The sequence below is a fragment of the Lactuca serriola genome, chromosome 5, assembly GCF_051521515.1.
Source record: "Lactuca serriola cultivar US96UC23 chromosome 5, Lser_US96UC23_V15, whole genome shotgun sequence".
NCBI lineage: Eukaryota > Viridiplantae > Streptophyta > Magnoliopsida > Asterales > Asteraceae > Lactuca > Lactuca serriola.
The window spans coordinates 262,238,202-262,259,114 of record NC_136412.1 but is presented as its reverse complement, the minus strand read 5'-3'; the positions used below and the strand labels follow the sequence as shown (position 1 = coordinate 262,259,114).

Here is a 20,913-nt window from a genome sequence, read left to right as displayed (position 1 = left end):
TGCAGTAGTACAGTGTAAGTTTGATTTGAATATTACTCCATTGAAGTTGTTTTTGTTGGTGAAGGAAGGGAGCTCGCAGTGAAAGCGAAAGTGTCTGCATCCCCACATCGGGTGAATGAAGGAAGCAGGCAAGAGGGAGGCGAGTACAAAAAAGGAAGCCCTGGAGGAGAATAAGCATACCTTTCTCGGCCTTTTGGCTAAGATCAAGTGTAGTATTTGTTCTTATCAGTTTAATATCTGATATGCCCACTCAATATTAATCTTATTTTTCATGGGGGAAGACCCACTACACTCCAATACTTAGTCCAATGTTTAAGAATAACTTAAAGCTTTTAGACTTGAAAAGGCTTAATAATTTGAAACAAGTCTTTGCTGTGTCTGATGTGAATATAAGCCTGAAGAGCCAAGACTTGTTATCCTTCCACTGTCGGAAGCGAGGAGTTGTCGTAGCTCTGTGAAGCCAGCCTAACGCATTGCCCCCTTCTCTAGGTTCCAAGAGACCCAAAGCCTTCGCTCAGGCCACGTGAAACAACTATCGACTTGGAACAGGCAAGTCAAATTACACACCACCAAGACTTGTTATCCTTCCACTGTCGGAAGCGAGAAGTTGTCGCAGCTCTGTGAAGCCAGCCTAACGCATTGCCCCCTTCTCTAGGTTCCAAGAGACCCAAAGCCTTCGCTCAGGCCACGTGAAACAACTATCGACTTGGAACGGGCAAGTCAAATTACACACCACCAGACCCAACCTAACTCGACCAAATCATAATCCAACCCACTTTGATACCCCAACTTGGGTTACAGGCAAACGTTACCAGGCCCGGTGATGAATAATCTACAATATAGATTTATAAAATCGTCTTGGAATCCTTCACACACCAATGTGGGAACAGTCACTAATATATACATAGACAAACTTAAATTTCCTTTTGATTAACAATTCCACCAACACATTGTAGTTGGACTTCTCGTCATGTAAAACAAAACCATCTCCAACGACATCAAGGGATTTTGGTTCTTCGAAACCATTTGATGGTTTCTTTCTAGTCCAACTTATCAACTTGTATGACTATCCTAGTACCCCACAAGCAGGATTGCAGTGGGAAAGACAATCAGTCTGAAGAGATGACGACAAAGGTCCATCTTACTTATAAAAGCTTCGGGAAATGTTGTCCCACCAAAACATAACACCAACGCCAAATAGAAGCTTCCGCCCGCAATGTCGACACTACTGTGCAATCGATTTACTATTTTATGTAATCTGATTTAATGTTTATGTTATTGAAAATAATCATACTTCACACATCATACTTTTTGTTTAAACAATACAGAACATAACACAATTATATATGAGAAACCAAGCACTTCAACTTATATAGAACGGAATACGATATACCGTAAACACTAAACCTAGAATCTCATAATCTGATGGAACAATTATGGACCGATCGGCCGGAAATCTATAATTTGCGCCTTATCGGGGCATGTTTAACCCAAACCCTAATATCTACCTTAGGGTCTCTCGGTTTAAGATACAAGGGAATTGAAAATGCATCATTGACATGACGACTTGTTTGTAATTTTTCTTCGTAAGCGGTGCCTATTTTAAATTGCAAGCTTGTATTTAACATAACGAAATAAACCCCTAGTTAAAAGCATGTAACCATTTCTTAAATACAAATAACTTATTTGAAATGGATCATTGAAATGCCATATTGTGGGGACATCTCGATAAACTGATTGCTTTGTATTAGCCATATTAAATATATAAGAAACGCTAAGACATATGTGATTTTATTTTTGGTAAGATTTTTATTTTTTTTTAGATTTTTCTTTGCAGGCACGCATCAACATACATGAAGAGAACCCGAGTTAAATCCCTAAGAACATTTCCAATCAACGACTAAGTTATTGAGATTGAATTTTTGAAATGTTATATTACGTGGACATATGGATAAAATAAATTTTGTGGCTAAATTCTATTACATTATAGAAACTTTCTACATGAGACTCTCCCTTGGCCCGAACCTCCTGAAAATTCTAGCTCTTCCAGAGTGGTATCTCATTTATGTCTCGGACCCCCCTCCCTCGGAAGGAGGCCTTCTTCGCATTCCACCTAAGGGGTACAGGAAAAGCCCAAATTCAATCATAGGGAACAGGAGGCCTTCTTTGCATTCCACCTAAGGTGTGAAGGAAAAGACCAAAGTCAATCATAAGGAATAGGAACAGTAAAGCTTTATAGGGTATTTCTGTCCATTTCTGTCCATGTGCAGGTAGAAGGGGTAGAAAGCATGTTCTTTTGGTACAAATCCTCTTTCTTCATTGAAAATAGCTAGCTATCTTTGAAGTCAAGTACTTAGCCGCAAAGGCAAGTCCATCACGGGCACCACCCGACTTATTTCGGTAATCCCAGAGTTAATGGCTCATTTCACTCTTTTTATATAAGAAATACGTGGAGTCACTGGCTTCCTTTCCTCCTAACCAAGTCGCTAAATGGTCTATGTAACTGAGCTAACACGTATAGGAACTTATGTGATGTTGTTTTTAGTATAAATGTTAAAAAGTGAAATATCAAACCGATACTGCAAAGCTCAAATATATTTTCAAAATACAACACCAGCATTACATAAGTTAAAAAAATCAAAATCCTAGTTATTTTTCGATATAAGGGCATGAAATCAGGTGTTGGATGAAAATGAAAGATGAATACGCTTCAAAGTGCTAAACCACATACAATGTTAATTGTGAAACGTTTTGAAAAAAAAAAACTAGGGTTGACCTCTATGTAGCGTTCTGGTGGGCGCAGGGGGGGGTCATTGTTAATGGATGTTTGGAAAGAAAATCGAATGAAACGAGAACCCTAATTTAAAAAAGGTGGGAAATTTGTCTTTCACGACATTTGATAGAACTTTTTCAGGGGGATTTGGAGATGAAGGATCTATGGAAGATAAGTTAAAATATAGAGTGGTTGTAGATGTTTATATGGCAAGGAAGTTGTTAGGGATGAAGCTTTCTATTGTCAAATTCTTAGATGTTGATAATAAGTAGTGTTTGATTCAAAACTTTTGCACCATATCGATTGGGAGATTTCTTTTATTTTCTTCGACTGCGAGGTTTATAAGGGAAGAGAAAATAATATGAGCCCACACAGATCAACCAAGACCACAAGTAAATTCAAATGGTAAGAAAACTCAATTTGGGAAGGAAATTCAAAATATTATGCCTCGATGTCAACAGGGAAGGGGAGACACATAGTCAACATGAACATGTAATATTTTTTAGGAATAAAATATATGTAGATTGTGCTTGACTTATTGTGTATGGATCTTGGGTGTCTTCAGAATGTGAATCTAGATGAAATCTTGTATAAGGTGTGTAGTGAAGAATAATTTAACGAAATTAAAGTTAATTGTATTGTGGGGTGTGGGTGTGTATTGAATTTAAGTATCAAAATCCTTGCATTAATTTCAAAATAATACGAAGAGAATATTGGTACTTTAAGGAGATGAGGTTGTTAACAAATAACTTTTTGGTTGATGAAAGGATGGTGTGGCTTGAAATTGAGGGCCTCCCTTTTCGATGTGTGCTTGTACATCTGTTGCATTCAAGAAAATTGCAATTTCTTGGGATGAAGCTATGTTTGTTGACAGGGATAAAAAATAAAGACACGTTTAAGTGGGGATCATCTTTAAAAACCATCATAAAATCACAAAATATAAGAGTTTGTTACGGTGGAAATTGAAGAGGTGAAGTATAAAGTGTGCGTGAAAGGGATACTACTAGAAAAAAGGCCTTTTATGACGCTCATTGCACGTCGTAAAACGCTCAGACGACGCGCAAATGCGCGTCAAGAAAGGCCCTGTCATAACGAGAGACGACGCGCATTTACGACACACATTTATGACACACAATGTGTATTATTAAAACCACTGTCAAGAAAGGCCATGTCATAAATGAAGATGACACACATTTATGCGTATCGTAATTTTTATTTTATTTTTTTAAAAAAAATATTTATAGATTTACTAATTTTCAAATTAAATTTGCATTTCATGTCTTATAATAGAAAATAAAATACCATATACAAAAAATATAATCCATTGCACAAAAGTTAATGTCATTCAAAATACAAAATAAAATACAATAAATAAGAAAGATAACTCATTGCACTAAAATGTCAAATACAAATAATCATTGCTAACTATATAACCTAATACTACATTGCTATTAAGGGACATCGTCAAGAAAGGCCCTGTCATAACGAGAGACGACGCGCATTTACGACACGCATTTATGACACACAATGTGTATCATTAAAACCACTGTCAAGAAAGGCCATGTCATAAATGAAGATGACACACATTTATGCGTATCGTAATTTTTATTTTATTTTTTTTTTTAAAATATTTATAGATTTACTAATTTTATTAAATTTGCATTTCATGTCTCATAATAGAAAATAAAATACCATATACAAAAAATATAATCCATTGCACAAAAGTTAATGTCATTCAAAATACAAAATAAAATACAATAAATAAGAAAGATAACTCATTGCACTAAAATGTCAAATACAAATAATCATTGCTAACTATATAACCTAATACTACATTGCTATTAAGGGACATCATCATAACTCACTGAAGGTCTTAGGGTTCATGTCCAAATAAATTAAAACATTGCTAGCTTAAATCCATCAAGTCCTTGGCGTGAAGTCTTAGGTAGAAGCTTAACTGCAATCTCCAATCCTTCTAGCAGGCCCTATAGATCATTAGTGTCCATGTAGCAAGATCAACCTGCCAAAATAACACACCAAATTAATCAGAAGCTGAGATGCTAGCTATAGGACAATCCAAAAACAAATTATAAGAATAACAATTAGTCCATGGACTTACTGTGGATCAATAATTGCAGACACCAAAGTAATAAAAATAGATATTTGTTGGCCACACAACACACATAACAAATGTAGCTGAAATGGCACATCCAATGAACCAGAAAAGAGGTAATGTGATCCACTTTTGTTTTCCTTGTCTGTAGCAAATGAAACAAAGATGTACTGATTTTGAACTTATTTGTTAACTTGACATGGAATTTTTTTATAAGGTAGACTATTAACAAGTAAACATCTAACTTAAACGATCTATCACATCACATCACATATTAGGCAATGTCTCATTCAAATTGTTTTCAGTAAAGAGAATAGGTGAACCAAGAATAAAGATAAAGTAAAGGGAGAGGTGGGCTTATAGATTTGGACATACAACAATCCCAAACCCTGGCAGTGTGGCCAAATAGCACAGGCCCAATGGAAGGAGAAACAGTCACCTTTGTTTCGTCATCAGACTCTTTTTTTCCATTAAGAACTTCCCAGATATGAGCACTGCACTAATAAGATATCAAATAGCATAGGCTCAGTAGTCACAAGGTTAGGTTTTACCAAATTGTTGATATCCTCTCTCAAACTATTCATCATACAACACCCATAATTAATCACATCTTCAATAAAGGGCAAGATACATAAAAATGACATTTTGGCCTTTTTGCGGTTTAACCACTATACTGTGATAGAAATTTCCACTATTTTTAGTTTAGCAGACATAGCTTCTCCTTTAAATACATGACATTGTATTTACTTCCTATAATAGCATCTAACTTTTTTATTTGTAAGGTATTAACAACTGTTAAACCAGAACAAAAATAGGGTTTCATAGTGGTCTTGGTGGAAATTTCTTTCAGAAATTGTTGGCTTTCATTGATTCAAAATAAAATATAGTGGTTAAACAGAAAAAAAAAAACAAGTAAAAATAGTGGCTATTATATTATGTGTATTTCCCTTTAACAAATGTTTTAGAAAATAAGTGTATACTTAGGGAATGGAAGGAGAGAGCAAGTAAGGGTAAATTTATAAAATGGCAGGACTTAATATTCGTTATTAAGTCAAGTAAACTTTCATACGAAATGACATCTCATAAAAAAAACTATAATTAGTTAAACAATAAACTGATATAAAATAATAATAGTAACAAATAAATAAAAACTAACCTCTGCCACTCGCCAGTTGCTTTTATATGCCTCTCCACAGCTCTATAAAGACGATCCAAGGTATACAAAATCAATCCATACATACATTGCCCATCTTTCTCCTGCACACAAACACACACACAATAAGCTCATAAATTTGGACTTATTATTAGTAACAAAAAAAAGTTTTTACCAGCCCCTGATCAATGCAAGTTTGGAACTGCATGATTTTCTTCTCAACTTCCACAATTAATAGTCTTCTTTGCACTCGAGCAATTTTCCCTTTGCCTTGTGCCCTTGTGTCCTGAGACAATCAAATGACAAGATAATTGGGGGTATTTTGGTCTTTCAATTAAAAAAAGGAAGAATGGAACTAAATTCTTTCCATGACCACCCTATGAATGGTGAAATCCATTAACACATAATTTAAAGGATTCTGGAAAAATTCATTTGGCAACAAAATACACCATGGAATGGAATGGAATCCCAAATTCCACTTTCGTCAGATTCCGCTGGAATCTAATAACCAAATACGCCCTTAAAGACACATAGATCAAGCTAAATTTTAACTACTAATAAAGAACGGGATGAGCAAATGCAGAAGTTTTAATGAATAGACAGAATTAATGTTTCCTTGTTTAGCCTATGTTTTTTTAAAGTGCACTAAATCAACTTAAATAATTATAATAAAACAAAAGTTGCCACCAAGCCATTAGAACTTGTATAGCTAATACAACATGTTACATTTTTCACTCACGAAAAATAATTAAAAAAAAAACTCATTTCTGCTTTCCAATTATAGCCTCAAAGACAGGACAATTGATGACTAAATGGGTTTTGTTTATGTAATAGCTATAAAATCTAACAATAGGCTAACGGGGCGATTGGAATGTAAATGGAAGAATCTGGAATCTAGACTATTTTATGCTAAACTATAATCAGGGTAGTTCATGAAATCATTGATGGAATGGATTTGGAAATCAGTGGTAAGTTATAAAATCCTTTAAACAAACGATTCTCTTAAACTCCCAGAAACTGGAATTTAGTTCTTTTAACCAAACAAGGAACTAACATGGATTTCAATTCAAAATCCTATGGAATCCTTCAATCCAAACACACCTCAAGTATTTGTGAACCCCCCATAATGGAAAGTAAGACAATCGTCAAGTTGATTTGTTGTTACAAGGCATAGAATTGGAAAAGCTTTATAGGGCTATTTTCAATCATTATGGGTTGCCTCCTGCCATATCAACAAAAAGGTAGTTGTCCAAAGTACCAGATCTTGCAATATTTAGAACTTTAATGAAAACAAAATTACTAAAAGGTTCTTGAATATAAAAATAATTATAAAATAAGTTTCTTACCCAAGTACCAGATCTTTCAATATTTAGAACTTGTGAATCCGTGGTAAATAAGAACAACACAAAAGCCAAGCTACCTCCAGATATTAATCCAATCTAAACAAAAACCAAAAATTTGGATTATTTTATTAGCAATATAATTGTTATTAAGTTAAATTAAAAAGGAAAAAAGAATTAATATATATATATATATATATATATATATATATATATATATATATATATATATATATACTTAACCTTAAGAACTCTGTCTATTACTCTACATGCTTCACCATAGTTCTTTTGTGAATAACTACTTGTAGGAATTGCCTACAAAACAACATAATCAGACAACTACAGGAAAAAATAGAACAACAACCTTAACCTTGTACTAGGTTATTTTTAAGGTTACATGTCCTGCAAGTGCTAAAGCATCAGTAAGCAAAGAAAGATCCAACCAAACTTCTAAATAGATCTGATAAGCAGCCATGGGAATAGAACCTTCTCTTGCAGTTATTGATGTAGATAAAGTCATAGTTACAAGAACAACAAAACTCCTCCACATTAAAAGCAACCTTGGTTGAAAATGGAGGTTGATGTCACTTGTACAAAATTAGATTCCACCCTATTCAAATATGATTATATTCCATTCACAAGACTTCGTTCCAGCCATTCCACCCATGTTCACATGATTGCATTCAAACCATATTGAGAAACCAATTACAAACCCTGTTATATAATTCCATTCCAACCAAACCTTATCATCCAGGAAGATATGTTAAATAGGACAACATTAAAAGGGAGACATATTAAAATGAACATGGATCCTTCTTGAGTATAAATTTCCTCTTTCTTTTTTACATTAAGTCAAAAGAGAACTTATCGGGACTAAACCAAACAGGCTATAAAAAACAAGTAACCCAATTCTCATGGCTTATTAGTTGGAAGAGTAAAACAAATCTTAAAGCAAAGGCAAAACAATTTGTCCCAAGCAATTACAAAATGGTGGGAGGAGTTTAAACATAAATCCTACATATTAGATCTATTAAATGATATATAATAAACCAAAAAAAAGTGAAAGAAAATCACCAATCCTCCAGCTTCTGCAGCTGATGCAAGATGAATATGGACAATTATTTCTTGTTGATTTTTCAGACACCTTTGTTTGGCTCTGTTATAGCTATTCAAGGAAAGGGTTATATAGGTCAACAAGTTGGATATGCATCATTGTAAAATACCCTAGGGTTCAACAGTATTCAACAAAATAGAAACTAATACAACTCTGTATCAGCAATGCACGATTGTATGCAGAAAAAGCTTAATATGGGTTCTAAAATCCTAATGTAGAGATTGGTCTTACTTGAAGTTAATGAACCTTTACTATGTTTAATATTTTATTTTTACAGTTAACGGTTTTAAAATGTGTATTAAGTATAACTTAAGTATTGCTGGGCTATTGAGATAGTTGAGAGAGCTTATTACCTCTTCAACATGTTGGGGCATCTCCAAGCATGCAAACTTTCAATTTAGGCCTAGGAATGTCAGGTAATTTCACTGTTTCACTGAAACATTTGTCGTTTTTTGGGTCGTAGTTCTTGAGTCCAATTTGGAGTTCAATGGTTTCAGTGAAATTATGCTTCTTCTCTTTTGCATCTATGGTGATTTGAGTAATGGCTTCTTTTAGGGCTTCACTCTGAAGCTTACTGTGAAATCACATATTGAGATATTAGTTGTTGATGAATCAGATAGTTGAGCCTAACATAGTCAGCATGTATTTAAAAATCTTAAAGAGCTAAGAACAACCATTTTATAAGATGATGCTGACAGAATCATGAGATTTGAATACCTGAGTAAAATGGCCGAATTCTCCACATATTTTACAAATTATTTCTTCTTCTTTTCATTTCTTCCAATTCCTTTCAGTATCTTTAGATTTCGCCTCCCAGACCATAGAATCATGAGATTTGAATACCTGAGTAATGGGACCTTTTGTTCCCCCCCCCCCCCCCCCGAACCACTTGCGATTAGCTTCCCAACTAGTAGAATCAGCGGGAACATCTTCCGATCCAATGAAGTTAGTCAATCTAATGAAAAAAATTGAGATTCTAACTCACGAAACTTGAGAAAAGACTATGATGTGAATATAACAACTTTACCCCTACAACCAACACTTTCAGAATAAACAATATTGAACCAAAATACTTACAAATTAATTGGAATTCACCTGGGACCTCTTGTGTTAACACCTAAGTTCTCCGAATAATTATTTGAATTCGAGATTTTAGATTTGGTCGACGTCATTGATGAGGAGACCTCGCAGATCAATTACGATTTACCTTCGCTTTATCTTCTTGTTCTCCTGTTGATGATTTCAGACTCCGTCTCCACGCTTACATGATATTTTTCCAGAAAGGGGCTTTGTGGAGCATTGGGGGTTTTCTTTATTTCATAACCCTCGCATGTACTGGGTTGAGAGAAAACGAGAGAAGCGGAAGCTTGGAAGAAAATAAAACCCTAACACATGCTAGATAGAAGGGAGGTAGCGATGGCTTAGGGTTTTAAGAGAGACGGGAGGTAGAGAATGAAGGGAGATCTAGAGGAGAGAGTATCAGAGAGGGGAGAGTGGATTGCAAATTTGAAAGATAGATAGAAGGTAGAAAAAACGAGGCGGGTTTTCAAAAATTTGGGGTTTTTGTTTCCCCCCTTGTCAACTAAAAGCGCGTTTCATTAAAATTATAAAGCGACAAGTACAGAGGACGCACGTTTAAGATAAAGCGCCCTCCGTGTTTTTTAATTTTTTTTCTCGTGTCATATCAAGACGATTGTTCGGAAGTTCTGTGCACGATTGAGGAAATTAAAAGTGTTGTTTGGTCGTGCGAAGGGGATAAAGTTCCGGGTGCAAATGGCTTCTCGAACTATGATATTTTTGATGGTGTCACGGAGTTTCTTATTTAAGCTAATATTCCACATGGCTGTAATGGTTCTTTCATCACTCTAATTCCAAAGGTGGGTAGCTCATTGAAAGTTATACATTATCGACCACTTAGTTTGATTGTGTTAGGATACAAACTCATTGCTAAGTTGTTGGCTAATCGACGATTTAAGATAAAATCTTTCAAAGGTAAAAGTCGATAGATAAACGAGGATGTTTGAAGTATGTTGCTACTTTAGATTTTTCGGCAAATATAAGTGTTGTGCCTATTTGGGTGTTGACATTATCCGAGACTGAATTAAGTTTTAGAATCTAGAGTTTTTCCGGTAAGTGGAACTTAACGTACGAGTCTTGTACCTATTTAATCTCATCTTGTCGTATCTTATATTTATAACTAAGGGTAATATTGATATGAGACGAAAAGCGATGCCGGGGGACCAAGTCATGAGCACGAGGAATTCTTATGATGACGTAGAGAACAAGATACAGATAGAATGAGAGGAGAAGATTGATGTGATGGATGAAATTTGGAATTTGAAGCAAAAGGGGGTTGATAGCAGTCAAGTTACTTCATCAATTACATCCACGCGATCACTTTACAATTCCTTTATTTTAGAAGCTTGTTTTGAGTTTCGAGTCCCATTAATGGAGACCCACGGCTAGATATAGTACTACTTGAAAGTTGAAATGGACGGCTTAAATGATGCGGTGATGCTGTTAGAACATGGACCATAGCACCTTTATGTAGATTCAACTGAAAAAATAAACATCACAGATGGTAAAACAAGAGCGGGCATTGAGTTTCGATTGTCGAAGATGGATTTTTCCGTTTCATCCATTAACTAAATTCGAATATAATGTTATTTATTGAGCGTTTTTTTATTCTAAATATATTTGTTCGGTAAAAGTCATCCCGTAAATGTTAGAATCGAATTGGAAGTGATTTTAGGTGAAGATGATGAAAAGAGCGGGACATGTTGGTTGAAAAAGCGGATAGTATCTTGGAAAGGAACAGCGAACAATTACGGGAAACATAATGTATGGTTGAATATTCAATACCTGAGAGCGAGAGCGGGATGACATAACGAAGAAAGGGTTGCCCGGAAAAATAATTTTTGTGAGGTTTTCAAACGAGTAAGAAATGTGTTGGATATGATTATAAATTTATATGGTTTGAAGATGTAATGTGATTTTTATCAGCAAAACAAGCTAAAAGGATTATGTTGATTAAAAACACATATTTTGATAGAATGGATTTTAAGAAGTCGGACTTATCTGAGAAGTTTGAGTTTGTCCATTAGCTGTTGTGTTTACTTAATAGATATGTGATAAAAACAAAATGGAGAAATTAAAGCAAAGCATAGTAGGTACATGAGTGGAAGGAGCCATTTGTAATCGAGCATGAAATGAAGTTGTGCTGTTTGTTGGCGTGGAGTGAATTTAAACTACAGAAAAATAAGAAAAGAAAAAGCAATGCAATCATAAACACATATGCATATGCAGTAGTAGAGTGTAAGTTTGATTTGAATATATATAGAGAAAGTAAAGAAGTAAAAGAATAATACTCCATTGAAGTTGTTTTTGTTGGTGAAGGAAGGGAGCTGGCAGCGAAAGCGAAAGTGTCTGCATCCGAATTCCCACATCGGGTGAATGAAGGAAGCAGGCAAGAGGGAGGCGAGTACAAAAAGGGAAGCCCTGGAGGGGAATAAGCATACCTTTCTCGGCCTTTTGGCTAAGATCAAGTGTAGTATCTGTTCTTATCAGTTTAATATCTGATATGTGGGCCATCGGCCCACTCGATATTAATCTTATTTTTTATGGGGGAAGGCCCGTTACAGTAGCTTGCTGCTGGGGTTCTTCATGTGTCGCCTTGGTCTTACACTACAGCCAAGGCCCGGCGTACCCCTCCAATACTTGGTCCAATGTTTAAGAATAGCTTAAAGCTTTTATACTTGAAAAGTCTTAAAAATTTGAAACAAGTCTTTGCTGTGTCTGATGTGAACCCACTCCCGTAAGTTTATAAAATCGTCTTGGAATCCTTCACACACCAATGTGGGAGCAGTCACTAATATATACCTACACAAACTTAAATTTCCTTTTGATTAACAATTCCACCAACACATTGTAATTGGACTTCGCGTCATGTAAAACAAAACCATCTCCAACGACATCAAGGGATTTTGGTTCTTCGAAACCATCTGATGGTTTCTTTCTAGTCCAACTTATCATCAACTTGTATGACTATCCTGGTACCCCACAAGCAGGATTGCAGTGGGAAAGACAATCAGTCTGAAGAGATGACGACAAAGGTCCGTCTTACTTATAAAAGCTTCGGGAAATGTTGTCCCATCAAAACATAACACCAACGCCAAATAGAAGCTTCCGCCCGCAATGTCGACACTACCGTGCAATCGATTTACTTTTTATGTAATCTGATTTAATGTTTATGTTATTGAAAATAATCATACTTCACACATCATACTTTTTGTTTAAACAATACAGAACATGACACAATTATATATGAGAAACCAATCACTTCAACTTATATAGAACGGAATACGATATACCGTAAACACTAAACCTAGAATCTCATAGACTCCGACTTGCTTGATGCAACAATTACGGACCGATCGGCCGGAAATCTATAATTTGCGCCTTATCGGGGCATGTTTAACCCAAACCCTAATATCTACCTTAGGGTCTCTCGGTTTAAGATACATGGGAATTGAAAACGCATCATTGACATGACGATTTGTTTGTAATTTTTCTTCGTAAGCGGTACCTATTTTAAATTGCAAACTTGTATTTAACATAACGAAATAAACCCCTAGTTAAAAGCATGTAACCATTTCTTAAATACAAATAACTTATTTGAAATGGATCATTGAAATGCTATATTGTGGGGACATCTCGATAAACTGATTGCTTTGTATTAGCCATATTAAATATATAAGAAACGCTAGGACATATGTGATTTTATTTTTGGTAAGATTTTTTTTTTCAAGATTTTTCTTTGCAGGCACGCATCAACATACATGAAGAGAACCCGAGTTAAATCCTTAAGAACATTTCCAATCAACGACTAAGTTATTGAGATTGGATTTTTGAAATTTTATATTACGTGGACATCTGGATAAAATTAATTTTGTGGCTAAATTCTGTTACATTATAGAAACTTTCTACATGAGACTCTCCCTTGGCCCGAACCTCCTGAAAATTCTAGCTCTTCCAGAGTGGTATCTCATTGATGTCTCGGACCCCCCCTCCCCCGGAAGGAGGCCTTCTTCGCATTCCACCTAAGGGGTACACGAAAAGCCCAAAGTCAATCATAGGGAACAGGAGGCCTTCTTTGCATTCCACCAAAGGTGTGAAGGAAAAGACCAAAGTCAATCATATGGAATAGAAAAAGTAAAGCTTTATAGGGTATTCTGTCCATTTCTGTCCATGTGCAAGTAGAAGGGGTAGAAAGCATGTTCTTTTGGTACAACTCCTCTTTCTTCATTGAAACTAGCTAGCTATCTTTGAAGTCAAGTACTTAGCCGCAAAGGCAAGTCCATCACGGGCACTACCCGACTTATTTCGGTAATCCCATAGTTAATGGCTCATTTCACTCTTTTTATATAAGAAATACGTGGAGTCAATGGCTTCCTATCCTCCTGACCAAGTCGCTACATGGTCTATGTAACTGAGCTAACACGTATAGGAACTTATGTGATGTTATTTTTAGTATAAATGTTAAAAAGTGAAATATCAAACCGATACTGCAAAGCTCAAATATATTTTCAAAATACAACACCAACATTACATAAGTTTAAAAAATCAAAATCCTAGTTATTTTTCGATATAAGGGCATGAAATCAGGTGTTGGATGAAAATGAAAGATGAATACGCTTCAAAGTGGTAAATCACATACAATGTTAATTGTGAAACGTTTTGAAAAAAAAAACTAGGGTTGACCTCTATATAGCGTTCTGGTGGGCGCCGGGGGGGGGGGGGGGGGTCATTGTTAATGGTGTTTGGAAAGAAAATCGAATCAAACGAGAACCCTAATTTAAAAAAGGTGGGAGATTTGTCTTTCACGACATTTGATACAACTTTTTCAGGGGGATTTGGAGATGAAGGATCTATGGAAGATAGGTTAAAATATAGAGTGGTTATAGATGTTTATATGTCAAGGAAGTTGTTAGGGATGAAGCTTTCTATTGCCAAATTCTTAGATGTTGATAATAAGTAGTGTTTGATTCAAAACTTTTGCACCATATCGATTGGGAGATTTCTTTTATTTTCTTCGACTGCGAGGTTTATAAGGGAAGAGAAAATAATATGAGCCCACACAGATCAACCAAGACCACAAGTAAATTCAAATGGTAAGAAAACTCAATTTAGGAAGGAAATTCAAAATATTATGCCTCGATGTCAACGGGGAAGGGGAGACACATAGTCAACATGAACATATAATATTTTTTAGGAATAAAATATATGTAGATTGTGCTTGACTTATTGTGTATGGATCTTGGGTGTCTTCAGAATGTGAATCTCAATGAAATCTTGTATAAGGTGTGTAGTGAAGAATGATTTAACGAAATTAAAGTTAACTGTATTGTGGGACGTGCGTGTGTATTGCATTTAAGTATCAAAATCCTTACATTAAGTTCAGAAAATACGAAGAGAATATTGGTACTTTAAGGAGATGAGGTTGTTAACAAATAACTTTTTGGTTTATGAAAGGATGGTGTGGCTTGAAATTGAGGGCGTTCCTTTTCGATGTGTGCTTGTACATCTGTTGCATTCAAGAAAATTGCAATTTCTTGGGATGAAGCTATGTTTATTGACAGGGATAAAAGATAAAGACACGTTTAAGGGGGGAGCATCTTTAAAAACCATCATAAAATCACAAAATAGAAGAGTTTGTTACGGTGGAAATTGAAGAGGTGAAGTATAAAGTGTGCGTGAAAGGGATTAGATGACAGATTCATAACATTTAAAAGAATATGGATGATATAAGCCAACAAGAAGAATACAGTAACTCGGTTAATGGCGATGATGTGAGTGGAAACGAGGAGGAGGATGTTTTTGTGGAGGCTGTTCAATATACACGGGTCAATCAAATCAAGTTGGAAAGATAAAGGTATACGCGAGAGGGATGACATGTGTTTTGAGGGTGATAGTACTAATCCGAACAAACAAATATCTAGGGAAGACATGGCCACTCTGAAAGCATAACTAATGATAAGGAAAGATTAAAAAAAGTCAAATAATGCCAATGAAGATGGAAGTTCGTCTTAATCCATGTCAAAACCACGAGGGTTTGATGGGGGTCGATTTCATTGGGTTGGTGTCGAGGGGTTCCGGAAGCAACCCACCGCCAAGGAACATGATTTTGATGTCGAGAATTCGTTGGATAAGCCGGTTTATTCATCCTCCTACCAAGCCACGTCAGGAAATCGAAAGGGTATGAATCATACATTCTTAAATTATCGAGTGAGAACACAACGGATAATTGAATATTCTTTCTCTTAAATATTAGTGGCATCGGGAGCAACGACAAACCGAATAAAGACATGAAGTTGTGTAGAACGCATATTGTTAAATTTTTTGGGATTCAAGGAACATGTATGGTCCGTTACACAATGGATAATTGAATATTCTTTCTCTTAAATATTAGTGGGATCGGGAGCAACGACAAACCGAATAAAGACATGAAGTTGTGTAGAACGCATATTGTTAAATTTTTTGGGATTCAAGAAACATGTATGGTCCATTAGATCTTGTAAAATTATAGAGTATTTAGGGAAAGGGCCAAAGGGTTATTACTATGCATTTGGGATCCTTCGGTAGTTGAATTGAATAGATTTAATGGGAAGGAATAAATTATTATTGTCGAAGGGGAGTGGGTGTTTCCTAAGTTTTTCATGAATACACAATTTATACAAGTTTTCTATCAGATTCACATTTCGAGAGGGTAGGTTTGGTTTTTTCTCAAGATACGACAAATTCATTTAATGATTTCATTCATAAAAGAAGGGTTACTTGATAAGAAACATTCTATGGGTGGGTATGATTTTACCCAAATTAGTGTTAATGGTGGAAAATTAGCAAATTGGATAGATTTTCAGTTTTCAGGAATCTTGTAGATATTTCGGGTTTTATGTCACCAGCGTTGGAGAAATCAATTCCATATTAGAGACACGTTTTTTTTTCAAACATGTGGTGGCAGCTTTCAACTTGTATAATTGTTGCATGAAATGGGATGATTTTGACGATGTGAGATTGATCAAGGAAAATGCCACTCCAAAAGTAATGGGGGATCGTTTGAATATTTTGAGAAAAATCATGATTACGAGAAATTGAAAACTTTAGATGTTATTAAAGAAGCTAAGATTTAACGGAGAATTTGAAGGGGACGGAAAAGCAAAGTACGTTGACAGTATTCTTAGTAATCTTAATAGAATAAACGTGCAACTTATTATTCGTGGTAAAAAAACAGTCAATTAGCAGCATGGTCCGCAAATTGGTGATAAGATTATTTTAGTAATAAATAAAATTTAACAGGTTCGATGGCAAGAGTGTTCAAAAACATAGCACACGGTGTACAAATCTCGTGTCATATCAAGACGATTGTTCGGAAGTTCTGTGCACGATTGAGGAAATTAAAAGTGTTGTTTGGTCGTGCGAAGGGGATAAAGTTCCGGGTGCAAATGGCTTCTCGAACTATGATATTTTTGATGGTGTCACGGAGTTTCTTATTTAAGCTAATATTCCACATGGCTGTAATGGTTCTTTCATCACTCTAATTCCAAAGGTGGGTAGCTCATTGAAAGTTATACATTATCGACCACTTAGTTTGATTGTGTTAGGATACAAACTCATTGCTAAGTTGTTGGCTAATCGACGATTTAAGATAAAATCTTTCAAAGGTAAAAGTCGATAGATAAACGAGGATGTTTGAAGTATGTTGCTACTTTAGATTTTTCGGCAAATATAAGTGTTGTGCCTATTTGGGTGTTGACATTATCCGAGACTGAATTAAGTTTTAGAATCTAGAGTTTTTCCGGTAAGTGGAACTTAACGTACGAGTCTTGTACCTATTTAATCTCATCTTGTCGTATCTTATATTTATAACTAAGGGTAATATTGATATGAGACGAAAAGCGATGCCGGGGGACCAAGTCATGAGCACGAGGAATTCTTATGATGACGTAGAGAACAAGATACAGATAGAATGAGAGGAGAAGATTGATGTGATGGATGAAATTTGGAATTTGAAGCAAAAGGGGGTTGATAGCAGTCAAGTTACTTCATCAATTACATCCACGCGATCACTTTACAATTCCTTTATTTTAGAAGCTTGTTTTGAGTTTCGAGTCCCATTAATGGAGACCCACGGCTAGATATAGTACTACTTGAAAGTTGAAATGGACGGCTTAAATGATGCGGTGATGCTGTTAGAACATGGACTATAGCACCTTTATGTAGATTCAACTGAAAAAATAAACATCACAGATGGTAAAACAAGAGCGGGCATTGAGTTTCGATTGTCGAAGATGGATTTTTCCGTTTCATCCATTAACTAAATTCGAATATAATGTTATTTATTGAGCGTTTTTTTATTCTAAATATATTTGTTCGGTAAAAGTCATCCCGTAAATGTTAGAATCGAATTGGAAGTGATTTTAGGTGAAGATGATGAAAAGAGCGGGACATGTTGGTAGAAAAAGCGGATAGTATCTTGGAAAGGAACAACGAACAATTACGGGCTTTTTCTTGGGTCGTAGTTCTTGAGTCCAATTTGGAGTTCAATGGTTTCAGTGAAATTATGCTTCTTCTCTTTTGCATCTGTGGTGATTTGAGTAATGGCTTCTTTTAGGGCTTCACTCTGAAGCTCACTCTGAAATCACATATTGAGATATTAGTTGTTGATGAATTAGATAGTTGAGCCTAACACAGCCAGCATGTATTTAAAAATCTTAAAGAGCTAAGAACAACCATTTTATAAGATGATGCTGACAGAATCATGAGATTTGAACACCTGAGTAAAATGGTCGAATTCTCCACATATTTTACAAATTATTTCTTCTTCTTTTCATTTCTTCCAATTCCTTTCAGTATCTTTAGATTTCGCCTCCCAGACCATAGAATCATGAGATTTGAATACCTGAGTAATGGGACCTTTTGTTCCCCCCCCCCCCCCCCCCCCCCCCGACCCACTTGCGATTAGCTTCCCAACTAGTAGAATCAGCGGGAACATCTTCCGATCCAATGAAGTTAGTCAATCTAATGAAAAAAATTGAGATTCTAACTCACGAAACTTGAGAAAAGACTATGATGTGAATATAACAACTTTACCCCTACAACCAACACTTTGAGAATAAACAATATTGAACCAAAATACTTACAAATTAATTGGAATTCACCTGGGACCTCTTGTGTTAACACCTAAGTTCTCCGAATAATTCTTTGAATTCGAGATTTTAGATTTGGTCGACGTCATTGATGAGGAGACCTCGCAGATCAATTACGATTTACCTTCGCTTTATCTTCTTGTTCTCCTGTTGATGATTTCAGACTCCGTCTCCACGCTTACATGATATTTTTTCAGAAAGGGGCTTTGTGGAGCATTGGGGGTTTTCTTTATTTCATAACCCTCGCATTACTGAGTTGAGAGAAAACGAGAGAAGCGGAAGCTTGGAAGAAAATAAAACCCTAGCACATGCTAGATAGAAGGGAGGCAGCGATGGCTTAGGGTTTTAAGAGAGACGGGAGGTAGAGAATGAAGGGAGATCTAGAGGAGAGAGTATCAGAGAGGGGAGAGTGGATTGCAAATTTGAAAGATAGATAGAAGGTAGAAAAAACGAGGCGTGTTTTAAAAATTTTGGGGTTTTCGTTTCCCCCCTTGTCAACTAAAAGCGCGTTTCATTAAAATTATAAAGCGACAAGTACAGACGACGCACGTTTAAGATAAAGCGCCCTCCGTGTTTTTGATTTTTTTCTTGAGACACTAAATTAAGGGCACGCAATAATGCGTGACGTAAATCCTTAAATTTTTTGGAAAGATAACACTATTTTAAGGGCACGCCCTTTTACGTATCATTAATCAGTGCGTGTCGTAAAAAGCGTGTCATTAAAGGGCTGTTTTCTAGTAGTGGGATTAGATGACAGATTCATAACATTTAAAAGAATATGGATGATATAAGCCAACAAGAAGAATATAGTAACTCGGTTAATGGCGATGATGTGAGTGGAAACGAGGAGGAGGATGTTTTTGTGGAGGCTGTTCAACATACACGGGTCAATCAAATCAAGTTGGAAAGATAAAGGTATACGTGAGAGGGATGACATGTGTTTTGAGGGTGATAGTACTAATCCGAGCAAACAAATATCTATGGAAGACATGGCCACTGTGAAAGCATAACTAATGATAAGGAAAGATCAAAAAAGTCAAATAATGCCAATGAAGATGGAAGTTCGTCTTAATCCATGTCGAAACCACGAGGGTTTGATGGGGGTTGACATTATCGGAAACTGAATTAAGTTTTAGAATCTAGAGTTTTTCCGGTAAGTGGAACTTAACGTACGAGTCTTGTACCTATTTAATCTCATCTTGTCATATCTTATATTTATAACTATGGGCAATATTGATATGAGACGAAAAGCGATGCCGGGGGACCAAGTCATGAGCACGAGGAATTCTTATGGTGACGTAGAGAACAAGATACAGATAGAATGAGAGGAGAAGATTGATGTGATGGATGAAATTTGGAATTTGAAGCAAAAGGGGGTTGATAGCAGTCAAGTTACTTCATCAATTACATCCACGCGATCACTTGAATTACAATTCCTTTTTTTAGAAGCTTGTTTTGAGTGTCAAGTCCCATTAATGGAGACCCACTGCTAGATATCGTACTACTTGAAAGTTGAAATGGACGGCTTAAATGATGTGGTGATGCTGTTAGAACATGGACTATAGCACCTTTAAGTAGATTCAACTGAAAAAATAAACATCACAGATGGTAAAACAAGAGCGGGCATTGAGTTTCGATTGTCGAAGATGGATTTTTCCGTTTCATCCATTAACTAAATTCGAATATAATGTTATTTATTGAGCGTTTTTTTATTCTAAATATATTTGTTCGGTAAAAGTCATCCCGTAAATGTTAGAATCGAATTGGAAGTGATTTTAGGTGAAGATGATGAAAAGAGCGGGACATGTTGGTAGAAAAAGCGGATAGTATCTTGGAAAGGAACAACGAACAATTACGGGCTTTTTCTTGGGTCGTAGTTCTTGAGTCCAATTTGGAGTTCAATGGTTTCAGTGAAATTATGCTTCTTCTCTTTTGCATCTGTGGTGATTTGAGTAATGGCTTCTTTTAGGGCTTCACTCTGAAGCTCACTCTGAAATCACATATTGAGATATTAGTTGTTGATGAATTAGATAGTTGAGCCTAACACAGCCAGCATGTATTTAAAAATCTTAAAGAGCTAAGAACAACCATTTTATAAGATGATGCTGACAGAATCATGAGATTTGAACACCTGAGTAAAATGGTCGAATTCTCCACATATTTTACAAATTATTTCTTCTTCTTTTCATTTCTTCCAATTCCTTTCAGTATCTTT

The 20,913-nt window shown here is 35.7% G+C and overlaps 1 non-coding gene and 1 pseudogene across 1 annotated transcript; both read left to right on the top strand.

The window, feature by feature from the left end:
* The first annotated feature begins 176 nt into the window (after positions 1–176).
* LOC145055795 (U2 spliceosomal RNA) lies at positions 177–288 on the top strand (annotated as a pseudogene).
* An 11,719-nt stretch (positions 289–12,007) lies between these two features.
* LOC145056325 (U2 spliceosomal RNA) lies at positions 12,008–12,204 on the top strand. Its single transcript, XR_013685806.1, has one exon. It is a non-coding gene; the product is annotated as a U2 spliceosomal RNA (small nuclear RNA).
* The last annotated feature ends 8,709 nt before the right edge of the window (positions 12,205–20,913 follow it).